The sequence below is a fragment of the Poromitra crassiceps genome (genome assembly GCF_964638095.1).
Source record: "Poromitra crassiceps genome assembly, chromosome: 1".
Classification (NCBI taxonomy): domain Eukaryota; kingdom Metazoa; phylum Chordata; class Actinopteri; order Beryciformes; family Melamphaidae; genus Poromitra; species Poromitra crassiceps.
Window position 1 is genome coordinate 104,509,759 of NC_139623.1, and position 18,673 is coordinate 104,528,431.

Sequence of the window (18,673 nt, forward strand, 5' to 3'; positions counted from 1 at the left end):
GAGACTTGACTTGCCTTAACGAAGGACTCGACTTGACTTGACTTGACTTGACAAAACCTGTGACTTGACTTGACTTGCCCAGAACAAAATTACTTGGGACTTGCTTGAAACTTGGACCAAATGACTCGGGACTTGCTTGAGACTTGGACCGAAGTGACTTGGTCCCATGTCTGCAATATAATGATTTAACGCTACTATTTAACATTAACGACTGGTGAATTTGAACATTATCTGCCAGTGCAATGGTAGATGTTCATGCTTCAGTGGAGAATATTGTTATTTGCTTGCTTTTGCGAGAATAAACGGAGCAAAGACGGCCTTGTGGTGGTGTTGTTAGATAATCTGCTACTTCTGGGGTAACTAAATACAGTAACGTTAGATCTGAATCATGTATCGCAGACGATCGCTCATTCTCCGTCGTCTGGTCAGAGGCACGGTTGGATAAAAATGATAAAATGTTATAAATTCATATAAAGATGTTGATGTCGGATGAACGCAAAACGGAGCTGACTGGAGCCCAGAGGACGTTCAGGTAGGCACAGAGAAGAGGAAAAACACCCGGCTAGCAGCCTTCGAATTTGAAAAGCTTTAGGTTTATATTTATTGAAATGTGATATCTGTAACAACTCAGCACATACACCATGTAGCATGTATTTCGATATAATTTCAAACTTTAAGAATAGTTCCTTGTTTATTTATTCCTAGTCTCGGCTCCCAGATGTTTGTTTTCCCGTACAGCGTGGTGTATCAGTGAAAAAGTTTTAACTTTTATTGTGTATTTAAGTGCTGCTTGGTTGATTATCTACCGGTACATGCCGCATTTACCACGAGACCCTAACAATAGGTGCAACATCTTAAGCTATGTTCTATCGTTAAATTATTTTTTACCAATAAGCAGTGACACATTAAATTACCAAGGGCATATCGGTGTTAAATGCACCTGTCTGTTCAATAAGACAGAAGAGCAAAACAAACGTCCAAGGGCAAGCACCTTCAAATCTCCAAAAACGATTATTGAAACGTGGTGATCTCCAACATCACGTTATACAATAGAGCAAAAGAGAGGCAGCTGTATGTTGTCCCCCCGAGGTGGCTTGGCATGCTAGCCCCGGTCCCGGCTGGTCCTCTAAAATTGAAAATCCAAATTAGCGTTATTTAGATAAACTGACCTCATAATGGGAATCTACATTGTTATTTGTCTACTACATATCTTAAAGGTTCATAAAGTGCCATATTAACATTTGTAGAGCTAAAACTATCAGCATTAGCTAGCATCAGCTAATGTTAACTCAGCATTAGCTGAATGGAATAAACAGGCTGCAGGCAGGCGCTTGTCGATGGCGTCACACACCAGCACAAAGCCCGCCCGTAGCTGCCGCTGATTGGTTCGGCCCAGGCCCAGGCCGGCTTCTGTCCAATCCTCAGCCCGTGCATAGATGGAGGTGCGTGTATTGTTGTGAAAACAATACCGCCCCATCTGACAGAGTCAGGTTAATAATGCTAAGCTCACTAGCCAGAGCCTGATTAAGCTCTGTACACGTGGCAGCCGCATAATAAATAATGGAATTGTCGGCATACATTGTCAAATTAGCTCTACTAATTGCAAATGGCATATCATTTGTAAAAATTGAGAATAAGAGGGGTCCCAGGCAACTCCCTTGCGGGACCCCGCAGTCCAGGGCCCTACCGCTCGACAGAGCCCCATTAAAATATACTCTCTGCGACCTGGCCGACAGGCAACTCCTCCTGACCCACTGAATCGCAGAGGATTTAAAACCATAACAGACAAGTTTAGACGTTAAAATATCATGGTCGATCACATCAAAGGGGGCGCTAAAATCAAGTAATAAATACCAACAAGCTTTGAGCTGGTGAGCCAACTATCAGACATTTGAGTCATGGCGGTACAGGCGGTACAGGCCTATACACATGTTGGAATAAAGTAGTTAAACCATTAGCAGAAAAATAGACTTGAATTTGCTCATACACAATTTTTTGCAACAGTTTGCAAAGTACTGGCAGAATGCTGATAGGCCTGCTGTTGGGACCACAGAAAGTTGATTGTGTATCTTCAGGTAGCGGGATGATCTTTCCCTCCTTCCACAGTTTTGGACACACACCACTAATCAAACATCTATTAAAAATATGACCGATTGGTTTAGAAACATCATATTGGTGGTTTGAGTGTCTGCCCTGAGACAGGGAGGTTGTGAGTTCGACCCCTGACCGAGTCATACCAAAGACTATAAAAATGGGACCCATTTGCCTCCCTGCTTGGCACTCAGCATCAAAGGGTTGGAATTGGGGGGTTAGATCACCATATGATTCCCGAGCGTGGCACTGCTGCTGCTCACCACTCCCCCAGGGGATGGGTCAAATGCGGAGAACAAATTTCGCACACTAAGGTGTGTGACAATCAGTGGGACTTTACCTTTACCTATATGCAGGAGATATTATCAACAACTTGCTGTCAAGGAGGTCAGTACCAGCAGGCCCACCAACAGGCAGAGAGCTCAACAACATTTCAACGATCCCAGCATCAACCTGGTGGAATTCAAAAGTGCACATCTTTCATGATGTGCTTTTTACAAGGACATCAGAGTTAGAATTGACACTATCCGTGTTCTCTCTAAGTTTAGAGACCTTTTTGACAAAATAATCATTAAAATAATTTACGATCTAAGTGGCTTAGTCAAGTAGACACCATCTGATTCAACAAAAGCAGTGCAGGGTGTCTTTTTACCCATGATTCGTCCCTTTGAGACATCAAGTTCTTCAGTGAGATACAGTATCTATCCATGGCGCACGTTTGGCTTTAACCGTACATTTCCTTAATGGGGCATGAATGTTCACAATTTTCATAAAATACTCCATAAATAAATTCAAAGAGATCTCAGCATCGTCAATGGTGCATATATATCAGCCCATCTTCTTAAGATCGTTAAGAAAATCATCTTCATTAAATTTCTTATATGATCTTGAAATTACAATTTTGGGACAGGCCCTAGGTAGCTTTGCTCTCCTGGAGACAGCAACAAGATTATGGTCACTGAAGCCAACTAGGACTGAAACGGGTGAAGAGCTCATATCGGGAGTACAATATTTGTGTAAATGTGATCAATACATTTTCACTGTTATTCACGGAAATACTTGTTTGTTGGAAAATTAATTGAAATAATCCGCAGGTGTCAGTTATGGTTTTGAGCCTATTCTTCAAAGGACAATTTTCAGAAAGCCAATCAATATTAAAATCACCAAGCCAGAACAACTCTCTATTTTCCTCTGTGGTCCTATCCAACATGTCACACAAGCTACTTAAATACTGTATGTTGGCACTAGGTGCCCTGTAGTCTCAACGCCAGACCTTTACACTGATATACTACGTTACTGCATGGTGCAGAGCTCTCTCTGGGTCTGGGACGCTTCCCCCCAGCTGGCTGGTTATGGGAGGGAACCGCTCACTTGCCCAGTGATTGGCCAGTGATGGATTCAGTCTTCCCCAATCAGTAACAACTTTGCGATCAGACGACACGGAAGGCGCAGCCCATTTTTTAAACCGCTCTCTCATCGGTGCTATGACCTGTCACTCATTCAATTTCAACCCGCCTTCAAAAACCAGCAGTGGCTGTGAAGTGGCACAGACTCATTTATGTAGTATGCGGAGCGCAGCGATTCAACGTAATATTTGAGTCTGGCGAGAGACTAGGTGCCCTGTAACAACAGCCTACAAGTATAGGTTTAAGGTGTGGGAGTTGCACTTGAAGCCATATTGCTTCAATATCATTTATCATTAAATCCTGCCTAAGTTTCACAGGGAAATGTTCACGAGTAAAAATTGCCACTCCACGACCAAACCTGTTTCTCTCATGTCTGTAAATTGAAAAATCATTAATCTCAACCTCAGAATCTTCAAAGGAGCTGTCCAGATGAGTTTCAGAAACTGCTAGAGTATCAACTTGGTTTGACTGCAAGAATAGAGCAAGGTCATGACTTTTGTTCCTCATGCTATATTAATGTGAGCAAGGACTAGGCCCTTAGGCCTTGGCCACACTGATCCGTGGTGTCTGTCCGTGTGCGTTCATTTCTCTGTTCACTTCCATTCATTTTCAATGACAGCTGTCCGACTGTCCGTGGAGTACTCAGAAGCGTACGTATCCAGAAAATTTGCATACGTTTTGATGGACAGAAAGTTGAAGAGGGATGAACTTTTTCTGGATGAACGTATCGGATGGTCGGATAGTCACTGTCCGTTTAGCCAATCAGAGTCGAGGTCTCGAGAGGAGGCGTTCCGAGATTTGTTTCAACTTTTCAAAGAAGATGGCGGCCGAGGCGGTGAAGGAGGCTATAATTAATGCTGTGTACACCATCCCGCTGTTGTACAACGTGATAGCCAGTGTCACCGTCTGATTTCACCATCAAATCTGGTCATTCGGTGGCATTTTATTGCCACATAAGTAACGTAGCGCACAGAGCTAACAGCTAGCTGATACCAGCTTTCTTCTTCTCTCGGTTTATAGGCGGGTCGCTGACACCTTCAAGGTGCTTACCGCCACCTGCTGTACAAGTAGGTTATTTGTACATGCAACGGACATAAATCTATCCGTCTATCCGTTCTGTCCATTTTCTGACGGATCAGTGTGGCCAAGGCCTTAGGCAGGTTGACTATGTATCCATAATGTCACGGAAAAAGAGAACTCTCCACTGAACTGATTCAAATAAAAGTCAAAGAATGAGAAATGTCTTTGTTGGTTTTTATTATCACACGGAGTATAAAAGATTGTCGTTGTCTGTTTTCCGTCACGTGACGCATTTAAAGCCCTGGGTGCACAGGTTCATGCTGCGTTTCAAATAGCCTGGCAGAATCGTATAGCACTGGACATGGTTTTAGCTGAGAAAGGCGGGGTTAAATGTATTGATAAGTATAAAAATAAGTAAATGTATTCATAAGTAGTAAATGTATTGATAAGTATAAAAGTAAGTAAATGTGTTAAATGTATTATTGTGTTAGCTGATGGATAAATATGATATACAGTAATGTGAGTGTCACCCAAAAGTAAAACGTAAACAACAAACCCTGGGAAGAGATTTAATTTGCGTTACACATAATAAACGGTTAATGTGATAATAATAGTGAATGTAATAATAATATAAAATAGTGAATGGCAGTAATAATAGTTAATTGCAGTAATACTAAATAACGGTAGAATAGTAATGTTATAGTATAATAATAATATTGTAACTCTTACTATAAACATCACTACTAAATAACCAAGGTAAACACCTTGATCAACCACGAAGAATAATTGCAGGTATGGTTGGCTTGCCTTTCAGCTCTCTAGCAGGCAGTCTGTGACATGCCTCAATGATAGCTTTGTCAATAGCAATGTTTTTGCTCTGAAAGAACGCTGTTACTTGGTCCTCAGTTGTCTCCTCATGTACTGTCCCAGTCTCAGATCTGATGCCTTTCACTGCTTGAAGGTAAGACCGTGGTTTGATCGCTAGACCTGAGATTATGACATCGTCCATCCGAGAGTATTGCTCTAGATCCGACACTCGGTTCTCAACATGACGATTCTCTTCTCATGTTCCAAGTTCTGCCCTTTGAGTTGCTTGATTTCTCCCATCAGTTCAGTGATAATGGAATGCTGCTTTGTTAGAGTTGCCATGTCAATAGTCATCATATTTATTAACTCTTTTATGTCCTCCAAGTCCTTCTGAAGAATTTTCAAAGACATGTTGGTATGTTGGTAGTCATCCCGCAGCAGATCTAGATTAAAGACAAATCACACTGCCACAGGATCGATAGTATTTAGCTGTCAGCTAGTAGTTAGCGGAGCAAGCAGGCTAGTTAGCTGGATAAAGAGCGCAGCCCTCCAGACAGGGCCATACCTCCAATCAGGACCAGGACTCCAGACAGGACCAGAACACAAAACAGGACCAAGACCAGCCCTCAAGACAGGAGGCTGCAGTCTCGGTGTTGTAGCATCCTACTGGCATACTCCACCAAGCTAAGCTAGCTAACTGCTAGCCTCAACGCGAGACTCAGCCTTCATTCTTCAGATTGAAGAATGAAGGCTAAGTCTCGCGTTGAGGCTAGCTTACTGCTAGCCTAGCCGGCTCTCCGGCATTGTTTTCAAGTCCGTAAGCCAGAATCGTTGTCCCAGTCCAGTCGTGGTCAATGCCTAATATTACTGTGTAAATACTATGTCAGCACAGACACAACAGGAAAAAGTAGAGACTTGTAGAGACTTGCTATCTTGATTGTGTGTCTGCATTATACAGTAGTATCAAATACAGACGTCAATGTATACGAGGGATCAGCCGAGCAGCATTTTGGTAAACAAAATAACTGGCACAACTCATAATAGTTAACTGCTGCGGGCTTCCGCATTTCTGTTGTTGTTGTGACGTCAGGCTGATTTGTCCTATAGAATGATATATTAAAACTTAAAAGTGGTGGCAAAATTTGCTTTGGTCTGTCAGAAAGTTTCGCATATTTTACTTCTAATTTCGATATCTCACATTAGTCACCTTTCCATTAAACTTTCTCTTCTAAGTCTATCAGCCAAATTTCCTGTACCTTATTAAATTGGTATGTTATGACTCCCCAAACACTTATGTTACCTTTGAGTAGAAATACATAGTTAATTGGATTTTGAACTTCATGCAGCTGCTAATGGCCATGCCTCTAACTAGTTGGAATTGATGTGATTTCCTTGGAGACACATCCATCATTCACGTTGCTAAGTCTATGTGTGCACTGTGGATAGACTTCTATATCATCTCACTTGTGTGACCGACACTGAATTGTGAATTGCAGTGTTTTGTTAACACGTTCACTGCCATTGACGAGTTGATACGTCAAAAAAAATCCAACGGTTGACTGCCAATGACGAGTTGATACGTCAAAAAAAAAAAAAAAAAAATTGACGGTGGGACGTTGATCTAACCCTTTTACATCTCTTATATAAATATTGGAGCCACCGAACGTGTACAACCCATTCCACCGACCCACTAAGTGGCGACAGTGCTCTCCAGACTAGAAAAAGCCGAGCCAAAACTGCAGGGGAACGCGCGATGAAACCATTCTCATACTGTAAAATGGATTGGCGAAAACGCTTTCGCTTTCGCGCTGATTGCTGGCGGTGGGGGATTGCAAACTTGCATAATAGATTATGGGTGCAACACACTTTGAAACACGCAGCATAAATAAGACCAGAATCGCAAAAGAAACCCCGTTTCTTGGGGTTTCTCAACCGAAACCCCAAGAAACGAGCGAGCCCATCCTCGCCCAGCGGCCGCCAGCAGACAGGAGCAGCAGCAGCAGCAGCAGCAGAAACGAGCTTGTGACACGCCCGCTGCAGCCAAGGAGAACACACACGGAGGGAGGAGTTTGAAGTAGAGGGGGGTTTCCTGCTGTTATGGAGGAAATTACTGTTCAAAACTATTGTTTAGATGTCTGACGTCTTACTGATGCCAAAAATGAATGGTTAAAGTGACTGTTCTATCGAATTTCACAAAAAGCTATTTATCTCAGCTTAAATTTTCAGACGCTGAAACCATGCTGTATTCAAGTGCTAATGCCTACATAACTACTAACTCTACAAACTAACTCTTTTTGACAGAGAAAGCACACATTCTATTAGTTCTTTTGAGATATTTTGTGTTCACAAAATCTTAGCAGAAAAGAATCCTCGAGTCTTGAAAGATGAGCCAGAATCCTCAAAAAAACCCTCTGGCAGAAGCTACCTACAGTAAAAAAAAAATGGCTGGCAGTGAATGTGTTAACGGCTGGAATTAAGTGAGAAAGAGAAAGAGAGGCAGTAGGCCAGGGGTCACCAATAGGCGGACCGCGGTCTGAATCCGGACCGAGACACCGTCCTATGCGGACCCAGACCTATAAGCTGTTATTGTACTGAGATTTTTCTTCAATGTTGCTGTGTTTTGTATTTTTAAATTGCGCAGCTTTTCTGGCTATTCTAGCATTTACGGTACTGGTTTGGAGTCCCACGTGGCGCTACTCGGCCAATGAAATTTACAGCCAAGACTCTTCCGTGCAGGTCCTCTCTGCTTGTCACAGTTGGTGTGAGCAGAGCTACACACACACGGGGGAGAAAAAAAACAAGACACGTTGGAGAAATAGGTGAGAAGTAGGCTATGGCGTGCTCTAAAAAGAGAAAAGCGGACACAGAGAACCGAGTTTTTAATGAAGAATGGACAGATTTGTACATGTTTATCCTCCCCACGGGCAGTTATCTGCCTGATCTGCTGCGAGACCGTTGCACTCATTAAAGGCGGAAATGTGAAACGCCACTACCAAACGAAGCACTGTGAATCATTTGAGAAAACATATCCGCTCCATCCGTGTGTGTGTCTGTGTGTGTGTGTGTGTGTGTGTGTGTGTGTCTGTGTGTCTGTGTGTGTGCGTCTGTCTCTGTCTCTGTCTCTGTCTCTGTCTCTGTCTCTGTCTCTGTCTCTGTGGCTGGCTGGTCTCCCTCCCTCCCAGTACAACTACTGTCCCCAGGCTGCAAAAGTATGACTTCTTAGTCAGCGAGTCAAATTTTACTCTCAGTCAGAACAGAAGAGGAAAGCTGTTCAATTGTTCAAATATGTTGAGATAAGACTGCAAAATCCAGAAAAAGGGAAACTCAAGCTGCTACTTTTATTTAATTTTTCTTAAGCACTTTATTTTACATTTTCAAAAGCTTTCTGCTATATGTGTTTTTTAATGCAGCCCTTATTTTCTTTGAAAATAAGAATTATTTATTATTTGAGTATTTTAAAATCCCTCCAGTTAAATGTGAAAACTGAAAAAACATTGTTGAAATTAATTAGTTGTTCTTTGTTGCTGACTACATACAGACATTGATACAACTATTAGGGTATTTTATGGCACTGAATCATAACGCAGGTTAGACATTATGATATTGCGGACCTTTGCTTGAGGAAATTTTCTCGAACTGGACCTCTCTGAATTCTAATTGAATACCCCTGCAGTAGGCAGTAGTAGTTGGTAGTAACATGTTAGTAGGCTAGTGTCTCTTTCCTGCATACATCGACCACCATGCTGAAAATACTGAAATCCACATCCAGTTTAAACTTCACGCTTCTCTTAAGCCCTACTCCGTTAGGGACACTGTTTGGGCCATATTATATCTTACGCCCAAGTGCAAGAGCAAATCTTTGCTAGTTTCTAGCACTCAAAATCTCCCTTTCTTCTTTTAATGACCACTGGGTCAGTACATCAAAGGACGTGTTTCAGCGACCCAGTGCTCATTAAAACAAAAAAGGGAGATTTTGATTGCTAGAAACTAGCAAAGATTTGCCCTTGCACTTGGGCGTAAGATATGACCCCTTGTTTTTTGTTTAGTTTCACAGTTTGGAATTCCCTGTAAAGCAGTCATTCTTCTTGACCTTTGACATTTCTGGCAGAATAAAGGCTGCACCAGTGCTACACCCACGGTTAGAAACACCTCTTCTGAACTAGCTGCCTAGCATAGTCCACTGATGTACTGTAGGCTATAAGGTGAGCTTGGTCTATAATGCTATGTATCCATGTTGCCAGCAAACTGCCAGTATTCCAATCATGAGAGACCAGAGGGTAGAATTTAACAAGCAAGCTTTATTCACAAATGGCATGGCGATTAGATCTATGGCATGAAATGGCATGGCAACTAATTCTATGGCATGGCAGCATGGCATGAGACCAACATTTAACATCCACTTGCTAACATGTGTAAAGGGGGTGAGGGTGGGGGGGTCACAGCTTAGTTCTCAGTTGTTGTCATTTTTAAGTTAGCTTTTTAGCTTACACTTGCTAATGACATTTTCATGCCATTTAGGCTACACTGTGGGAATGACTAGTTTGGAGGTACTCTTGCGGGACATGGGTGGAATTTGTTTTTCATTTCCTGCAGGTTGCAATGGTCCTGTCTATACCCGTATCTATTGCCCGATTTGCATCTACCCATAATCACATTCTGGGGTCCAGGATCCAGGAAAAGTTTCACCTTATCTTATGGTGAAAACATTGTCTTGTCTTGTCTTGTCTTGTCTTGTCTTGTCTTGTCTTGTCTTAGGTAGGCCCAGCAAAGATAGGCCAGTGACCCATTTTAGTCCATGGCATTTTCTTTTAATATATTTTTTAAATAGCAGGACACAGGGTTTTCGGATACACTGATGCACTCCTACAATCTGACTACCGTAGTTTAACCATAGAGGGTAGTGACTGTATGTACAGGGAATAGACCAGTCCAGGGTCACTGAGTAAGATATGAGGGCACCGTTGTAAAGCAGAGATGATCACTTTGTATATGATTGGTTGATCAACACACACAAAAACACGATTCAGCACAACCCAACACACAATTAAATCACTGAGCAGTGAAAAACCAGGTGAATAAATCATGAACACCAGCATCAGCACATTCCACACTGAACTCTAGTGAATGGATGTAGGTGAGAGTCCACAAACCCAGTGCAGCACAAGGTGCAGTAGTGTGTGTAATGTGATTGTGTGAACATCTCCACATTTCGTATTTTAACAGACTCAAGGGTGTTGCGTAGACTAGTGGGTAGTTTCAAACAGGCACTCCTTCCAAGAAAACCAAGGGAGAAAATCTTCCGAAGGGGTCAAACTTTAAGAGGCTCGGCATCCAAATGGATTAAATTGAGACTACCGCTAATACTACTGTAGTAGTCCTGTACTACTACTACTGCTACTATTACTAGTAGTAGTAGTACTACTACTACTACTACAACAGTAGTACTACTACAGCTATGTCTTCTGTCTTTTTCACACTACCTTTTGGGAGAGCCAAATGTTCCAACATTATACCATAAAGGTACATAAAATCGCAGTTACATGTAGATTATGTGCTGGCTAATTACTTTGGATTGCTGAGAAATGATCTGGAAGACAGATTCAGGGGGTTAAAGAGCTGGATGCCACCTGCCAGTTCCCCATTAGTGTTGTAGCTTATGGTAACAGTAGACCTGTGTGTAGTAACATTAGTGTTGCAGCTTATGGTAACAGTAGACCTGTGTGTAGTAACATTAGTGTTGTAGCTTATGGTAACAGTAGACCTGTGTGTAGTAACATTAGTGTTGCAGCTTATGGTAATAGTAGACCTGTGTGTAGTAACATTAGTGTGGTAGCTTATGATAACAGTACCTGTGTGTAGTAACATTAGTGCTGTGGCTTATGGTAACAGTAGACCTGTGTGTAGTAACATTAGTGTTGTAGCTTGTGGTAACAGTAGACCTGTGTGTAGTATTAGTGTTGTAGCTTATGGTAACAGTACCTGTGTGTAGTATTAGTGTTGTAGCTTATGGTAACAGTACCTGTGTGTAGTAACATTAGTGTTGTAGCTTGTGGTAACAGTAGGCCTGTGTGTAGTATTAGTGTTGTAGCTTGTGGTAACAGTAGACCTGTGTGTAGTATTAGTGTTGTAGCTTATGGTAACAGTACCTGTGTGTAGTAACATTAGTGTTGTAGCTTGTGGTAACAGTAGACCTGTGTGTAGTATTAGTGTTGTAGCTTATGGTAACAGTACCTGTGTGTAGTAACATTAGTGTTGTAGCTTGTGGTAACAGTAGACCTGTGTGTAGTATTAGTGTTGTAGCTTATGGTAACAGTACCTGTGTGTAGTAACATGGGTTTATGATGGGCTGCTTGGGTAGTGAGCATAGAAGTAGTCGTGAGGTCTCTAGACCATATTTCAAGCTGAAGGCCATTCGTGCATAATCTAATCCGATCACCCCCTGACGTCAGTCAAGTCCTAGTATGACGTGGTCAGTCAAAGTCTTAGTATGACGTCTGTAACGACGTCAGATATGACGTCAGTTAATTCTCATATATATAGCAAGGGTTCTACGTCACCTCTCTCTCTCTGGCCGATCATAGCAGCAGCAGCTTCACGGCAGTCCATCTCCCCTGAGCCGTCCTCCGAAGCGTTGTTTTGCACCATATCTGGAGACCGAATCAGCACCCTCAAGCCTTCTCTACCCGTGGAAATCCAACGCAGATATTCCCCGCATATTCCTCAACGCTTCCCACTCCATTCCCGGCATGTCGAGCTCCGAGCCAGAGCAGTCCATGGACAGCGACAGCAGCTCAGCCAACGAGACCCCGTTCCAGATCGGCCACGGTGCGTTCTTGCTTTCCGAGACGTCTGATGAAGACGTTGGCGAAGCGGCCGGACCACAGACCGCCAACGCAGCCACGATGAAAAGGCCCGGCGCGCGTTCCCGTGGCACGGGGCGCGCCACTGCGACGGCCCTTGGAAGGAGAGCAGATGACGAAGTGCCGCGTGCGCCCGGTCGCCCAAGAACGCGTGCGAGCGTGCCAGAGGGGGAGGCCGCTCGGCGTGGACGTGCGAGAGGCCGCGGACGAAGATCAGCAGAGGCAGCCGCTCCGAGAGCGGGGAGACGCCGGGGAAATACAGGCCGCGGGGCCACCGCGAGACACCATGTCCTTCCTGGTCGCACTGACCTCCAGGCCGCCGCCCCGGAAGCGGAAACGGCACCATTCGCAGCTCCGCCGAGCCGACAGGGGTCGTCAAGAGCCATTCTGCTGTCCCTGCTAGATGCTAGCAGATCAGTAGATGCTCGTCTGAGGGCCATGGAAACCCCCCCCCCCCCTTTCCTCCCACGTTCGCCGCAGCCCAGTCGGCGCAGCAGCCGATCCCGCCCCCGCCCACGCAGCAAGCCGACGTGCTCCTCACCACCGCCCAACCCGCCCAGATGAACACCCTGGCGTCCGCCACGCCCGCCATCTCATTTGGTATGCCTTTTGTTTCTCCCTGTGCCGATGTGTCTCCCAGGTTGAGATCCCAGATTTTGAAGGGCAGAGACATCAATTTAGTTAGCATACTCCTGCCATCCCCCGAGTGCAAAAGGAAGGTCGCGGGTGACCCAGATGGCCCTGTCTATTTAAAGTCGTCCGACCCCCGCCTGTCCAAAGACCTCTCCCTATGTGACTTCCTGAACACGTTCGGCGTCTACCGCGACGTGATCTGTGAGGTGTACCCAGAGCGCCGCTACGAGCTAGATTTATATATAGCGCTAATAGTGGACCTCTACTCCAACCACGGTAAATTATTCTACCAGTATCATAAAGCATTCTCCGCTAAAGCCGCCCTGATGATCACCCGGGCTAATACGCGGCTTAACTGGTCCATTATGGACATGCAGATCTTCACGTCGCTGGTTAGCGGGCGGCCGGCGAACACCTGCTATACTCGTGCGGCGAACCGGGGCACTCTGCACAATTCTGCCCAAAGGCGGCCTTTCAGTCCGGCGCCGCCCCCACCCCCGCCCCCTCCTGGGCGCCCGACACCAGTGGGTCCTCCCAGGTGCATGCCCATTCCCCCGACTCCCTTTGCAGATATTTCAATGAAAACGTGTGCACATATCCCAAATGTAATTTCCTGCACGCATGTAGCACCTGCGGGGACGCCCACCCCCGCTCCCGCTGCCCGCAAAGGACCCGCCCCCCACCAAACAAGAAATATTGATTTACATTGCTTTGAAAACACCACATGTACTGTAGGTGTCCCTTGTGTTTGATTAAATAAAGCGAGTTGATTGACAATCTACCTGGTCTGTGATCCGATCATCCTATCATTAAACGCCCACTAATAACAATAGTAATAACACAACTAAGAAGAAAAGAAAAAAAGAAAGAAAAAAAAACCCATACATGTTAAAAGCCGACAACCTCTGGGGGGAAGATCCGGATCCGGATTCGGATTCCGGACCCCTCATCGTACAATTCGGTTCAGCACTAAGTCACCGAGGCCAAGCCGGGAACCCCTAAGCCACTAAGTCACCAACCCCTAAGTCATCCCCTAAGCCACCAAGTCACCAACCCCTAAGTCATCCCCTAAGCCACTAAGTCACCAACCCCTAAGTCATCCCCTAAGCCACTAAGTCACCAACCCTAAGTCATCCAAGTCCAGCGCCAAGTCGGGAAGTCACTAAGTCACCGAGGCCAAGTTGGGAACCCCTAAGCCACTAAGTCACCAACCCCTAAGCCATCCCCTAAGCCACCAAGTCACCAACCCCTAAGTCATCCCCTAAGCCACTAAGTCACCAACCCCTAAGGGGAAGATCCGGATTCGGATTCCGGACCCCTCATCGTACAATCCGGTTCAGCACTAAGTCACCGAGGCCAAGCCGGGAACCCCTAAGCCACTAAGTCACCAACCCCTAAGTCATCCCCTAAGCCACCAAGTCACCGACCCCTAAGTCATCCCCTAAGCCACTAAGTCACCAACCCCTAAGCCATCCCCTAAGCCACCAAGTCACCAACCCCTAAGTCATCCCCTAAGCCACTAAGTCACCAACCCCTAAGTCACCCCCTAAGCCACTAAGTCTCCAACCCCTAAGTCATCCCCTAAGCCACTAAGTCACCAACCCCTAAGTCATCCCCTAAGCCACTAAGTCACCAACCCCTAAGTCATCCCCTAAGCCACTAAGTCACCAACCCCTAAGTCATCCCCTAAACCACTAAGTCACCAACCCCTAAGTCATCCCCTAAGTCACTAAGTCACCAACCCCTAAGTCATCCCCTAAGTCACTAAGTCACCTACCCCTAAGTCACTAAGTCACCAACCCCTAAGTCATCCTAACTCCTGGAAACAATCTACTCCCCATGGCTCGCTACATCAGGCTCAGGCCTCAGACTGGCCCCAGCGCCAAGTTGGGAAGCCACTAAGTCACCCAGGCCAAGTTGGGAACCCCGTCACCAACCCCTAAGTCTTCCAAGTCCAGCGCCAAGCCGGGATATCACTAAGTCACCCAGGCCAAGTCGGGAACCCCTAAGTCACTAAGTCACCAACCCCTAAGTCATCCTAGTCCAGCGCCCAGTCGGGAAATCACTAAGTCACCCAGGCCAAGTTAGGAACCCCTAAGTCACTAAGTCACCAACCCCTAAGTCATCCAGCACCTCAAGCGGACGCTCCAGCTGGTCTTCATCAGCTCTCAAGCTACACCCGCCCAGAGCAGGCGGCCATACCGTGGCCCAAAGAACCCTCCTCCCTCAATCGGCGAGCATGGCAACAAACAGTGTCCCGGGCTCCGTGCCAAAATGTCTCGTTGGTGGTGGCTCCCCGAAAAGCACAGCGCCCAGTAGGCACGGTAAATCTCCCGGATCATTTTTGGGGGAGAGAGAGAGTCGAGAGAGAGAGTCAGGGTCAGTCAGAAGGCCAAGTCGTGCGGCGCGCAAGGCCCGACCGAGCTGGGAAGCGTGCGGCGCGCAAGGCCCGACCGAGCTGGGAAGCGCCAGCCGCAACGCAAGTAGGGGGGTCAAGATCGAAGGCCCGACCGAGTTGGGAAGCGCCAGCCGCAAGTAGCCATAAGTCGTTAAAAAGGTCGAAGGCCAGAAAAGTACAATCAACTACCGGTGCCCGCAGATCTCAATTAACCTCCGGTAATCAGATCTTCCTTTTGGGCGATCTCCTAGCCTACGCAGATGCCCTCCTCTTGCCTCAAGAGCAGCGCCACTGGCTAATGGAGTCATGCGCCAAAGTATTTGCCATGCATGCCGATTGCTAAATAAAGTTTGTTAAATCCTACCAACTGGCCTCTCATGATTGAAGTGAGGTCTCTAGACCATATTTCAAGCTGAAGGCCATTCGTGCATAATCTAATCCGATCACCCCTGACGTCAGTCAAGTTCTAGTATGACGTGGTCAGTCAAAGTCTTAGTATGACGTCTGTAACGACGTCAGATATGACGTCAGTTAATTCTCATATATATAGCAAGGGTTCTACGTCACCTCTCTCTCTCTGGCCGATCATAGCAGCAGCAGCTTCACGGCAGTCCATCTCCCCTGAGCCGTCCTCCGAAGCGTTGTTTTGCCCCACCCACCTCCCCAGTCCGCCACCAACGAGTCGTGACTCCTGATCCCCCACTGGGGGGGGATCTCCTAGCCTACGCAGATGCCCTCCTCTTGCCTCAAGAGCAGCGCCACTGGCTAATGGAGTCATGCGCCAAAGTATTTGCCATGCATGCCGATTGCTAAATAAAGTTTGTTAAATCCTACCAACTGGCCTCTCATGATTGAAATAGTCTCAGGGCCCTTTATAGTCCCATTTTGAAGGCTCAGAAAAGATAAAGACCCTTTTCTATGTCATATACTGCGTCATTTGTGTCAGTGTCATATTTTTAGAATTTATAAATAAGGACAGTGCAATGACACTGTTTTACTTCAATGATCTAAAAACATGTCACCACCACTTTATTTTGTTCATCATCAAACACATCTCCCTTTTCTTTGCCTAGATCAAACTATTTTATTGTTGTTGTTGTTGTTGTTGTTGTTTTACTATTTTATTGTAATGACTACTGTTAAGAAAAGCAGGAAATTGTTGGATACGAAAACAAAGCATCTGAAAGAGGCCCACCCCCCACCCCGGATGCTTTCTTACTTTTAGCAGTCCCCTGGGAGTTTAGGATGGGTCCCTCTGGGCACATTTGCTGACTGAATTGTATGGTACACTGATGCAACTAGGACATTTAGGTGCCAGTGCCAGTGGTGACTATTTGTTTACCAGCTGCGACAGCAGGGCTGGTATTGTGACTCCTGTTGACACCTTGGGCCCTATCTTCCCAGTGGCCCTTAGGCGCAAAAACTGGCGTTAAACGCAAAAAAACGTGCCTTGCGCCTGCCTCGGGAAAATAGCAACATGGTTTTAGGCCCCGAAATGTGCTTTACGCTGAAGAGGCGTGGCGCAGTGCCAGAATAGGCCAGAATGGGCGTTTCGGCCTTAAATACCAGCCTAACAATATCTTCCCCCCTGGCGTTAATTTAGCGCTTAGCGCTTTTCAAAACCAGGCCTTATTCAGTGCGCCGGTTATATTAGGCTACTGTGCGTAATTGCGCAGAGCTCTCCTCTGACAGGCGTCAGACAGGCACAAAGACCAATGGAAAAAAGTTGTTATATCGTAGTTTTGAGCCCCTGTCATTCGGAGGCTGTTCTCTCCCTTGAGCCCCTGTCATTCAGAGGCTGTTCTCTCCCCCTCTCTCTCTCTCTCTCTCTCTCTCACTCCCTCTCTCGCGCAGCACAAAGACCGATGGAAAAAAAGCTGTTCTCTCCCCTTCTCTCTCTCTCTCACTCCCTCAAATCTCCCAGCATGCATTGAGGCTAATACATTTCGAGAAGAAATATCAACCAAATCAGCCTAAATTGCCTAAAGTGGTAGATAGAAATAATGTTTCTGTTCACACAACATGCAATTCTCGAACATTTCAATATTGGTCAAAATAAAACATAGAAATGCAAACACAACCCTATGTGAAACATATACGTATGCAACCCAGGTGGTATATATATCCCTCGCAGGTGGTATATATATCCCTCGCAGATATAACGTGATTTAGATGAGAGACAGCCGTAACACAGTTCTACTGTGATGTCCGCTCCGCTCCAATAAGACTTGGCTTACTTCACATTTACTTTTACAATAAAAACACATATGCAATGACTTTACATAATGTAGGCTATATTTATGTGCATCATCTGCAGCACTGGAGAAGAAAAGGTAGCGAGAGAAAACGATATTCTAATCTGGACAAACCTTCACCAATCTAATCTTATCATGACATAGGCCACATAGGGATAGGCTATATTTTTCTAGCCAATGCGTTTAGAACATTATTTTCACTTTGATCTTGCTATAGTGTAGTGTATTTACATGCTTGCAGTATTTAAACTGCAGTTACATGTAGATAGGTTTGAGAAGCATAATAGTATGGAATAATATATTGGAGACAGACGGGGATGAAAGGGAGGGGGGGAGCTCAGAGCGCTTGGCTTTTCTGACCGGACTTACATGCATGCTTACATGCACGCTCTATTTTGGCAATTTTCAGCGCTTTACTTTTCCGCCAAACAGCCGTCGTATTCGGGACTGCTTTTTCTCCCAACCATACAACTACCGTATTCCTCCGCCAAAAGCATAGACACGCCAAGACACAACATAGGCTCCTTGCTTTCCACCTCTCTGCACCTCTTTTCTTCTCCATTTTGGCACCATTGAACAGCAAGCCCGGCCCACCCGCGCTGGGGTCTCAGCAGCGTCTGACTGAAAAGTTAACTCATTCCTCCCTGCCTGGCTGCCTGCAGCCTGCCTGCCTGCTATCTGCGCAACTAGGGACACTTACACATACTGGCCTGCTGTTCAGTGAGTGGCCTGGCCTGCACACACACAAAAAAGAAAGAAAATGCAGGCCATGCCAGGCCAGGCCACCGGGCATCTGCCTGAAGCACCCGATTATGCAGTCCGCGCCTGGTGTAAGATGCAGTCATAAAACATTACGTGTGTGTAGTTGACATCAAAATGAAGGCCGAGTTCGAAAATGGGTGTGATCCAAGCAAGGGGGGCGGTCCTCCCCCCTCTTCACACCCCTGGCCCACATTCGTTTTCACGGGCGTCGTGGGTTGGTGTGATCCCATTGCAAGATGGTCTCATATTTTACTTTTTTTTAGCCTGTCTGGGTCAAATTAACTGATTATTTTTTTGAGAGATGTACATTAAATTCAAGCATACAGTATTTGAGTCAAATACTGTAAGCTTGGATTGAATGTCTCAAATCTCTTGATTTAAATTGAATCTCTCAAAAAATAATCAGTTTGCCTTCAATAGCACAGTACCAAATATTACTAG

General features: G+C 45.5%; 1 protein-coding gene across 1 annotated transcript in view; it reads right to left on the reverse strand.

Annotated features, from left to right (window-relative positions):
* The window catches only part of gabrb4 (gamma-aminobutyric acid type A receptor subunit beta4), a gene marked incomplete at both ends in the record, with an annotated part of 168,057 nt that overhangs the window by 47,939 nt on the left and 101,445 nt on the right, over positions 1 to 18,673 (reverse strand). The window lies entirely within an intron of this gene.